Consider the following 11,366-nt stretch of genomic DNA (forward strand, 5'->3'; position numbering starts at 1 on the left):
AATGTCACATTTTCAATCGTGATGCTGTTCAGGAAAAATAATTGAGGTTGCTTAACATATGTTAAAAATATAAAAACTCCACATTTAGATTTTTTATAGGCAGTATGTTGTTAACTGAGTGTGTGTGTGCTCATTTGTGTAGATTTATCCTCGAGAGGCTGCGCGAGCGTCAACAGCGCAACCTTACCGTCAGTAATAGTCAACAACACTGACAGTAGGCCTAATGCAGCGCAATATGAAAGAGTTCGTCTTAGGTTTAACAACCTATGAAACTAATAATTAACAATATGAAACTAAAACGACATAAGCTTAATTTATAGCTATTTAGAGGTGGATAAAAGCACAAAAACAGTCACATAATATACTCTTTCCACAGCTTGGGCTGAACTCTTTCCACTAAATCAGCACAGACTCATTCCTCTTTTAGTCGGCCACTCATTCCACTTGCTGTCGGCGAATCTACCTTTCTCTTTTTGACAGTCGCCATGATGCATATCAGCGATGACAACCGCTAACGTTACGTGTCTGTTGCGTTCATTCTGACTGTGACCCGGACATGTCTCAGTTCAGTGAACTGTTGGATTTACTGGAGTAAAATATACCGGTTATATATATATATAAATAGATGGGTTATTTCGATTCGGAGGGACTGCAGGCTTGTCTGAAAGTGAGTAACTTTAACTTGTGGATCAGCGCTGACGCAAGACGCGAACTGTTTCGAACGATTCAGTCCGATTTAGTGTACTGGTTCGACCGGTACACTAAATCACAGTGAGGTCATCAGCAAATCGACGAGGATTTGACTCGCGGGCCGCATCAAACTGTTTTTGGAAGGCCGGATGTAAAGGTGCAAATATTACAATATGCCGATTTAAATATCAAAGCTAATTGAACACTGATGAGAATATTGTTTCAGAATAAATAAAATAAATAAAGAAATAATCCGGACGAGAAACTTTTTTACTCGGACAAGTGAATGTCAGATTTGAAAGGCTTAATGTGAGCCCTGCCTATAGCAATGTCATCAGGATACACATACACCGGTAGGCAGTGGCCCACCTTACCGGGTGACCATGTCGTGGTCCACCAGAATTTATAGTTTACCCACCTCTTTTTTTACCACTACACCTCTGAATAAAACGTAGGAGTCCCAGTCACGCCGACCCTCTCTTCTTCCTTCCTTCCTTCCTTCCACGTTCGGGGGCCGGACGTTCCCCACCCCTGCCGTAAACGAACCGTACCAGAGTTCGTTTGGAACCGTACCGAGACCACCTCTTCAGCTGGGTCTCGGTTCGGTTGTTTGGTCCGCACCCGAGTTCGATTGCTGTATTCACACCTGCCCAAAAGGTCCGCACCAAAGGGGGAAACGAACTAGAGTTCGATTCAATCGAACCAAACAAGGCAGGTGTGAATACACCCTCAGTTAAAAGTCTCTCAGAAAAACGCAAGGATTTCACACCAATCTTTGTCACAATACTTTCTGGTGCTATCCACCCGTCCTTTTCCAGAAAACATGACAGCTTGGTGAGACCTGCTCTTACAAGAGCATTTCTCATTGAAACAGAGTTTAAACTTTTCACAGACAGCACAGGGTTATAAATGATGGGTTCTTCTTTACCCCAAAAACCAATGACAGACCCTTGTTTTCGAGAGTTTGAAAAAACTTTCCAAACTCTAAGCATCGTCTTATAAAACGGTGTTAAACCAGTCAAATCCACTCCATCAAGGTCCATTAGAAAGAAGTGCCGATCAAGTCCCAGCTGTCCTCCTTTTCTTAACAATCCACAGGCTACATCTGTCCAGCTGATGTGCCTGTTATACAGCAGTCTTTGAGAAGCCTGTAGTCTAAAAGCAGCAACTCTGCATTCAATGTCAATAAGTCATAAGATTATTCACGATCAAGACTCTTCCTCTGTACGATAGTCGAGGAAGTAGCCATTTCCATTTGGACAAACGTACACAGGTCTTTTCTATTATTCCATCCCAATTTTTAGTCTTTTAAAATTTTTAGGGTTTTTTTTAGGTTCAGAATTGTATACCATCTCTACTCCATTCAACATTTCCAGGCAATGCTGGTATAGAGCCTGTGGTTCCGCACCATAAAGCTTCGCTTTTCCCCCAGTTTATTTTGGATGAAGAATCCTTTTCATAACACTGAATACAACTTAATATACTTTGTATATCTTCTTTATCCTTGATTATCACAGTGAGGTCATCAGCATAAGCAGAAAGTTTCATTGGTTTATTTAACGTTCCTTCAATATGTAAACCTTTTAAAGAAGTTCTTAATTTACACAATAATGGTTCAATCACTAAACTGTAGAGCTGGCCCGAAAGAGGGCAACCCTGCCTTATTCCCCTTCGGACTTTAATAGGCATGCTTAACCCTCCAGGCACTTTCACCATGCATTCGGCTTTTTCATAAAGTAATCTAATCCATGAAATAAAAACATTCCCAAAACCATATTCACTTAAAACATCAAACAGATAAGAATGATCCACTCTGTCGAAAGCCTTTTCTTGATCTAGGGATAATATTCCTAAATCAGTATTGTTGGACATTGAATAATCAATAACGTCTCTTATAAGAAATAAATTATCTCTAATGCACCTGTTTTTTGTGCAATATGACTGGTCTGTATGAATTAATACACCCATATATTCATTCAATCTACTAGAGATACACTTTGAGAAAATCTTATAATCGGTTGTCAATAACGCTACAGGCCTCCAATTTTTAAGCAAAGTGAGATCACCTTTTTTTTGTAACAGAGACAGAATTGCTCTTCTGCAACTAGTAGGTAAAACTCCAGTTTGTATTGAAAATAAAATCATTTCATAGTAATCTTTCCCAATAATTGCCCAAAACTGTTTGAAAAATTCAGAGGGAAGACCCCTCTAATCCAGGGGATTTTCCTATTGATAATTCTTGTACGGCTTTGGTTACTTCTTGAAAGCTTAAAATACAATCCAAATCTTCCTTATGCTCTGGTGTAAGTTTTGGGATTAAGTCAAAAAGTTCAGTTTTGCTATCCAAGTCCGTCATTTCCATGTCATACAGCTTAGAATAAAAATCAGCAACAAATTTACTCATTTCAGAAGCATCATGAAATAAATCACCACTATCATTCCTTAAACACAGCATTTGTTTCTCTTGACACACTTTTCGTTCTAAATAAAAAAAAGAACGATGTTGGTCCATCAATATCTCTAATATGAGAAAAACGAGCTCTGACAAGAGCTCCCTTTACTTTTTCATGTAATAAGTTTTCTAACTGTAGTTTTTTTTTTTTCACATATAACATTTTGTAATTGATTCTCATGTTCTTTAATCATATTTTCCATTCTTTTTGAGGAATAACAAGTATATTGTTGGCAAAAAACTTTAATTTTGGTTTTTCCAACTTCCCACCACTGTATAACATCTCTAAAGTCATGTTTATGCATCTGCCATGTCTGCTAAAATAAATTATAATTTGTACAAAAAACTGCATCTTGTAACAGCTTCTTGTTAAAATGCCAGTATGAACCCACTTTTTGTTGTTTTGACAATATACAATCTATTGTAATCATTTTATGATCTGAAATGATATTAGGGATAATATTGGCATTACAGACTCTATTCCTTAAGTTGTTTGAAATATAAAACTTGTTTAATCTAGCAACATGAACTGTTCCTTCTGAAACCTTCACCCAAGTATACTGTTTTAAAGAGAGGTTTTCAGTTCTCCATATATCATTTAACTCGAATTTCTTGATAATATTTGCCAAAACAGAGAAAGACTGATGGTGTGTTTCTTCATGATTTCTATCCATATTAAAATCTAAAGTACAATTAAAATCCCCTCCCATAATCACAATGTCATTTGATTTTAATGTTTTTAAAACTTCTTCAATTTTCTTAAAAAGAACACTTCTCTCAGATCCTTTATTATTTGCTTAAATATTCACAAAAATCACATTGTAAGTATTTAATTTAGCTTTTACAACTAGTAAACGACCTGGCTCTACCTCATGTTCAGATATAATGTTAACCTTACAGCTTGGACTAAAGCATATAGCTACACCCGAACTGACATTAGAGCCATGACTAAGAATATACTTTCCATTCCCACCATAGGCCCCATTCTACTTCGTTATTTTTATCACTATGGGTTTCTTGAAGGAAAGTAACTCCAATATTTTTAATTTTTAAACATTCTGACAGCAAAGCCTATTTCCTTCTATCTCTAAGGCCATTTACGTTTAAAGAAGCTACTCGCATAGGCTCCATGAGACAGAAAAGTAGGGAAAGACAGAAAAGAAAAGAAAAACAAAAAGACAAACAAACAGCCATTACAATTATTTAATATATACCCCGATTTCCTTCCCTACTCTTTTCCTTTGCCTTATCGCAGCTATATATTTCTTCAACCGAAAGCGTTTCTGTTGCGACAAAACAGAAAGATTATACGTTTTCCGCGCCCACACAACTGAAGCAACGAACTTATCAGCATCCGGGAAATAATCATCAACAATCACCTTCCTACCTTTAGTTTCATCCAGAAACTCATTAATCTCTTCCACAGTGTACAAGCCATCACCTACTTTCGGGCAATCAGATATATCGCAACAATCGTTATCCTTATATCCATCATCATCCTCCTGACTCATTAATAACTCTGCAGAAACCACATCTTGAACCGTAGTCACCCTCTTTAAGGCTATTTCACTACTACAACAAGGCCGCTCTTCTGGCAAAACCTCAGCAAATTTACTAGATTTTGCACTCACCTCATTTGCTGTATCCACGACTCGACCTTCTGAAACTTTCCCTGGTTCCCGATTTTGATCAGTATGACTCTCCATTGCTGATTGATTCTGATCAACCTCACTCTCAGTTGTAGCTTCATTTTCCGCATCCCGAGTCTCCTCTGGTCTATTTTTATGCGGACACGAGAATCTTTTATGGCCGATATCACCACACTCAAAACATCGTAAGCTTTCAGTCCTCGCATATAGGTTTGCCACCTTCAATACAAAAAAATAAGGGACGCCTGCCGGCGGCCGCAGCGGGGGCCAGAGCCCTCGGGGCCACAATGACCACAGGCCCGACGGTATGCCAATGGTATCATAACTCAAAACGTATTTTCAGGAAAGTAATAAGATCAGTACCAATGGACATTATAAAAAGCTATCTGCTATTGAAATCAGTGTGAATAAATCACTCTATCACAAACAACGTTAACAAAGTGTGACAATGTGATCACAAAAAAAATAGCCTTTCGTCGGAGTTGTATGTGAGATGTTAACCATACTTTATTAACTTATTAAATTAACAGATCCATAACTTATTCACTATAAATTAAACAAATTCGTTGATACTCAAACAAATACTAAATTTGATTGGAAAAAACTTTGACTTTAGCAAAGGATCTTGAACATCAAAAACATCAGTAGGCCAGTAGTACTGTGCAGTATTGGACCATGTAGGCGTTAAGTTGTCACTCCGTGCAGCACTGAGTAGCTGTTTCTTTCAAACATGTAACACCATCCAAACAGTGATACCACACAAAAATAACCTATAATCTACAAACATTTCTCAATTTAATTATAACACTATTTTTATTATTGGTAAGAAAATCTATTTATGTATTTATTTATTTATGTATTCAGACCTGTTGTTAATTCTATAGTATTAAAGGATGAAATTCTCTAGATTTGTTAAGCATAAGTCATTTTCTTCACACATGCACATTTTTATTATTAAATATGTATTAAATATCTCTCTCTCTTATTTAAAAAACGCATGTGTCTGACTACCTTAACCATAATAAACAAATCATACCATAATGTATGGATATAATTCATTTACATTGTAACATTATTTCCTAGCAAATGGGCATAGGCAGCATATGAAAACGTAATCAATCAGAACATTATTGAGCTGATTAAAAAACTGTCATTACACTATCTGCTTCGGGAGATCCTTGAGGTATGAAGAACTGTGAGACGGTGCTTTGATTTCTCTGAGCTAGCATTGCTATCAACTCTCTGCCAAAAGACCCGCCCTCCTCTGACTCTGATTGGCCCTGAACCTGATGGTATTAAACAAACCAATCAAACCAACAATGGCAGCGAGTATTACCCAATCAAGGGTAGAATAGGACGAGTCTTCACAGAATGCGGGTGTAATGATTTGCATGTGATGATGCATTTAAGACAACTCGGAAATACGGGACAAACCGTGTCCCGTATTGATTCAAAACGGGACGCGCTGTTTATTTCACAAATACGGGACGATTCCGTATTTAAAGGGACGGGTGGCAACCCTACTCGCATATAACACATAGGAACTATCTCCATCATTTACTCTAAACGACACATTTAGAGTTTTATCCTGCGAATTTAAAAACATGTGAACTTGTCGTCTAAATGAAAGAACATGTTTTAAAGCTGGATTTTTACATCCCAAAGGTACCATCTTAACTGGACTGACCAATTTCCCAAAACGAGACAATTCTTTAATGATCGCTTCATTCTTAATAAACGGAGGGACGTTTGAAACGATCAGTTTTGTAGCCAGTGCATATAGCGGGGTTGCCGCCACAAACATCCCCTTCACCCAAAGTCCATTCTCAATTATTTGATTAACAAGCTGTTCAGTCTTCAAAAAAACCACAACAGCTTTGTTCATACACGAAGCCGAATTTATATTTTCGTGTCCAACCTGATCACCGACTACAATCAAAACATCCTCAATCGAAGCGGTCGGCTCCGGTACACACCTAAACCCATTCCGGAGGGAAACCGCACTGGTTCCCCCCGTGGGAGACGCCATACAGATGCCGAAGAGGCCGCAAAAACCCTAAACTACCTTAACCCCCCAAAAGAATAAAGAATGATGAAACACACTCCCAGTATGTTTTAAAGACAAAGAAAGAAAAGAAAAAAAAGATCAAGATAAATCAATAAAGAAAAATAAAGAAAATGAAACAATAATCAGCTTGAAAAACGCAAAAACGCTCTCCCACACGTGTCTCTCACACACACTCCCAACATCCACTCAGAGAGAGCGAGAGAGAGAGAGAGAGTAATATTAGTAATATTAGTAATCTAATATTGAAGCTTGTTAGTTTAATTAATTGTAACTGACTGGGAAACCGAAGTTTTCCCAAACTTGCTACCTTAAAGGAGAACTCCGGCGCAAAAGGAACCTTTGGTCTAATTACACATTGTTACCTAGTCAACCGTTATCTGAGATTTGTTTTCATGATTATCGAATGTAAATAGTTTTATCTCTAAAAAAGTTTAGCCTATAAAGCTAGTATAACGCTAGTATATTGGGCATGGAGTAATGACAAATAAAAATCACTTGTTAATACCACTAACAAGGCTCAAAATAGCCCCACACTAACACGGTAGCATAATGAGGGTCCCTACCTTCAAACCGAAGCATTGAGAACTTTGTCAGTGTCCAGACAGTTTAATAAGAAGATATTTTATACATACAGTCAACTTCGCGTATACAGGCAGAAGCCATCTTTGAAAAACAGTCTCTACCAGTTGATCTACGAACGCCGATCCAAGTGCGCTGGTGAGATGTGAACAAGCTATAAGTTGTGATAAGGTGAGCGCGAACAGCAGGCTTGGATCGGCGTTCGTAGATCGACTGGTAGAGACTGTTTTTCAAAGATGGCTTCTGCCTGTATACGCGAAGTTGACTGTATGTATAAAATATCTTCTTATTAAACTGTCTGGACACTGACAAAGTTCTCAATGCTTCGGTTTGAAGGTAGGGACTAGGGCTGTAACTTTTTATTCGATATTCGAATATGCATTCGAACATGACGTGAAATGTCCGTAATCGAACTATAAATAAACTAACCGGTTTTTAAAGTGCCATGTTTAGCGCATTTTTTACAGTCTATGATTAGACCGTTTGTTTTTTATTTTATTGTTTGCCATCTCATCCAGTAGCGGGCACTCTAAACGTATTGTAGCGTAAGCTCATGACCAAATCAAGCGAATAATAGCCTATAGCCACCCTGTTTTGAAAATGGAAGATATATATATAACGCACAGAACGGCCAGCCTGAGCGGACAATTTCTACCCCAACTCATCTAAAAAGTAGTGTCTGGAAATGGACAATCCGATTGATGAATCCGAACACGGTGTTTACATGAACGATACATAAAGTAATGTGCGCGTTATATGTCACAAGATTCAAATCGGAATTGATTTTTTTGACATGCGCACACTGCACGAATATGCCACTGTTCGCGCATAACTATTCACCTCTATTGGTTCTTTATTTGTTTTAAACAGCAGACTTAATATTTATCCGTCTCTGGTCATGATTTGGAGACGATGAACATGATTTGCCGTGCTGCTTGTTGATCACGCAGTAAAACCCTGCGCCCAAAACCAGTCATCTGTGGATGAGAATCTGAAACAAGCACTGGTGGGACGTTGTCCTGCTTCACTTCACAGTGAAATGAGATTTTTTTTAATAACCGAACACTCATTTATTCAACAGGAAGAACAGCTCGCTCCGTGCGTAATACGTCATTGCACATGCGCAGTCCTTTTAGTTTCGGTTTTCAATCCGATCAAGTGTTTACATGTTCTCTCGATCGGATTACAAAAGGAGTAAACCATCGGATCGATTAAGGTGTTTACATGAAGGTTTTTTAGTCCGATTGAGCCGTCAATCCGATTATAAGGGTCCATGTAAAGACGCGCAAATGTGTGCCAGGCACGTGTGCGCGCTCCGAGCGCGTGTTCTCCACCGCGGAGAACATCGTCAATAAAAGGAGAGCCGCACTTGATCCAGATCAAGTTGATAAATTGGTGTTTCTAGCAAACAATATTAGGAAATGAATTAGGCTAGGCTATATAGGCCTTACTCCTGCTGCTGTTTAAGTTGTCACGTTATTGTTTGTGTCGTGCTGTTCCGCTTCAGTTTTTTCCCATGTAGCGCCTAATTTTGTGATTGGCTATGCTGCCCTACAAAGGCAAAGTGCAGTAACTACATATTTGGTCAAAATTGAGTTTAGACTGAAAATGGGCTTCATAACACCTCCTTTGTCTTGTGACAAAAGCTCTTGGTCCAACTGGGTCCCGTTTTAGAGAAATCACTATGTCAAATTTGCAGTAACTACGAAATCCAACCTAATACCGAGGCTAACCGCAGTAAGTGTAGATACTACGTTCTGCCTGTGTTTACCTGGCTTTGACGCAGATACTGCGGTCTGCTTAGTAGCCCCATCCAAAACATTCCATCACACACACCACAAACACGATAGCTGCTAGAAATAGGCTATATGGTAAAACTGACACAAATATCATGGCACAATCCCGAGGAAAAACCATGGTGGAACTTGCTTTGAAACGCAAGTATCCAAACAACGGTAGGAAGATGGATAACATATGAACAACTAACCAGTCAAATAACATCTAAATCTATTTATTATCATAAGCCGGTTTAATAGCGAGCCGCTAGCATATTAAACCATTTTAGCCTACCTGCTCCCTTGAAGACTGTAACATCTATCCAGTCTGGAAATGCTGTCATAATCCAAATACGATCCCGTCACTGTTCTGTTTCTTGCCTTCATTTCTTCTTAAGCTATTTTCGTTTCAGGCAGCTAGTCCAATTGTTGTGAAGTTAACAAGATTACATTTAGTTAGTCGACTGGAGCAAAGTCACTGTTAGTTTAGCATTCTAGTGCTAGCCGATCTCCTGAGGAGAGCCGTGTAGCACCTGCAGCCGCAAGGACGGTCTTGAATTAAATGTCACTTTATCTTGGTTGTTTACTTCTCATTACAAACGCTACATCACATGGTTTAGGTTAAATATCGCGTTGTTTAATTGATAGCCAATGAAGTTCAAGCTGAAAGTCATGGGTTGCGAAATAACCATCGAGATCAGTCGACTTTTTCCGTTCATATCTTCTACTCTCAATGATTATTCACTTATTTCGTCGTTAATAATTAACGGTTAGATCTAGGCTGGGATTTAATTGGCAAGAGTATTTTTTTCTGTGTAGATAGGCTACGTTTCCAATATGTGCTTTGCAGTTGTCACTGTAGGATAAAATTATAATAAATTAAATGTCACTGACAGCCAGAGGGGCGGGTCTCAAGTCACTGACCGTGACCCAGGGCACACGATCTCATGCAACAACATAACTTTTTTCTCATGCAAACGCATAGGCTAAGTTTACTTTTTCTGATATATTGATATAATAAAATTTAATGAATGAATTTTCTATTAAAATGAAAATCCACAAACCAAAATACCATTGATTGTGTGTAGAATGTTAAGGATGTTTGGAAAAATGACAATGTTGATGACAAAAAAATGTTTAGGACTGCGATGTGACAGGGACATTAGGACAAAAAATAATTATTGAAGTTCACAAGCAATTTCAATACTCTCAACCTATTATAAACATCTATAAACAAACCACAAAACAGATTAAAAGACATAAGGAATACAAAAATGTGGAAGTCTGAACACATCTAAATTGTAGATACTGCACTTTGCTTTTGTAATAGTGCTCTAGTTGATCAAGGTAATTCAAAGGCAGAGTGCAGTATCTACATTTTTGGGGTCAAAGGTCATATCATTGGTCTTTTTTTATATATATATAATTTTCCTTCCTAAAAAGGTATTAATTGAAAGTATCAACACTATTGGACCTGCTACATGTTGGACTGGCCAGTATGAAAACTTTAGAGGCATTTTTCTCAGTTTCAATGGTGGCGTAGTTACTGCACCTAGCCTTTGTAGGGCAGTATGCATACTCGCACTTCATATACGGTAGATTAAGTTGAAAACCTGCTGTTTAAAACATTAAGTAAAAAAAAAATGTTTCGGACAGGCCTGAGTCCTGTTTATGACTGTTAATAAATGTGTGATCTCAGTTACGGTGTTTTTTTTGTTTTGTTTTTGGTGGGTGGGCGGGGCTCGTAGATATTCGAATATTTTCAAATACATTGCTTGATATTCGATATCCGTTCGAATTTGATTTTTCTCAAAAGTGACAGCCCTAGTAGGGACCCTCATTATGCTACCGTGCTAGTGTGGGGCTATTTTGAGCCTTGTTAGTGGTATTAACAAGTGATTTTTATTTGTCATTACTCTATGCCCAATATACTAGCGTTATACTAGCTTTATAGGCTAAACTGTTTTTAGAGATAAAACTATTTACATTCGATAATCATGAAAACATATCTCAGATAACGGTTGACTAGGTAACAATGTGTAATTAGACCAAAGGTTCATTTTGCGCCGGAGTTCTCCTTTAAAGTGGCCGACGGGTCCTTAACTCTTGTGGGTCGCCACCACTCGCCGTACTCGTCCTTAGTGGTGCTATCT

This window comes from Rhinichthys klamathensis, unplaced genomic scaffold (genome assembly GCF_029890125.1).
Source record: "Rhinichthys klamathensis goyatoka isolate OS25496 unplaced genomic scaffold, OSU_Roscu_1.1 h1tg000301l_1, whole genome shotgun sequence".
NCBI classification, from domain to species: domain Eukaryota; kingdom Metazoa; phylum Chordata; class Actinopteri; order Cypriniformes; family Leuciscidae; genus Rhinichthys; species Rhinichthys klamathensis.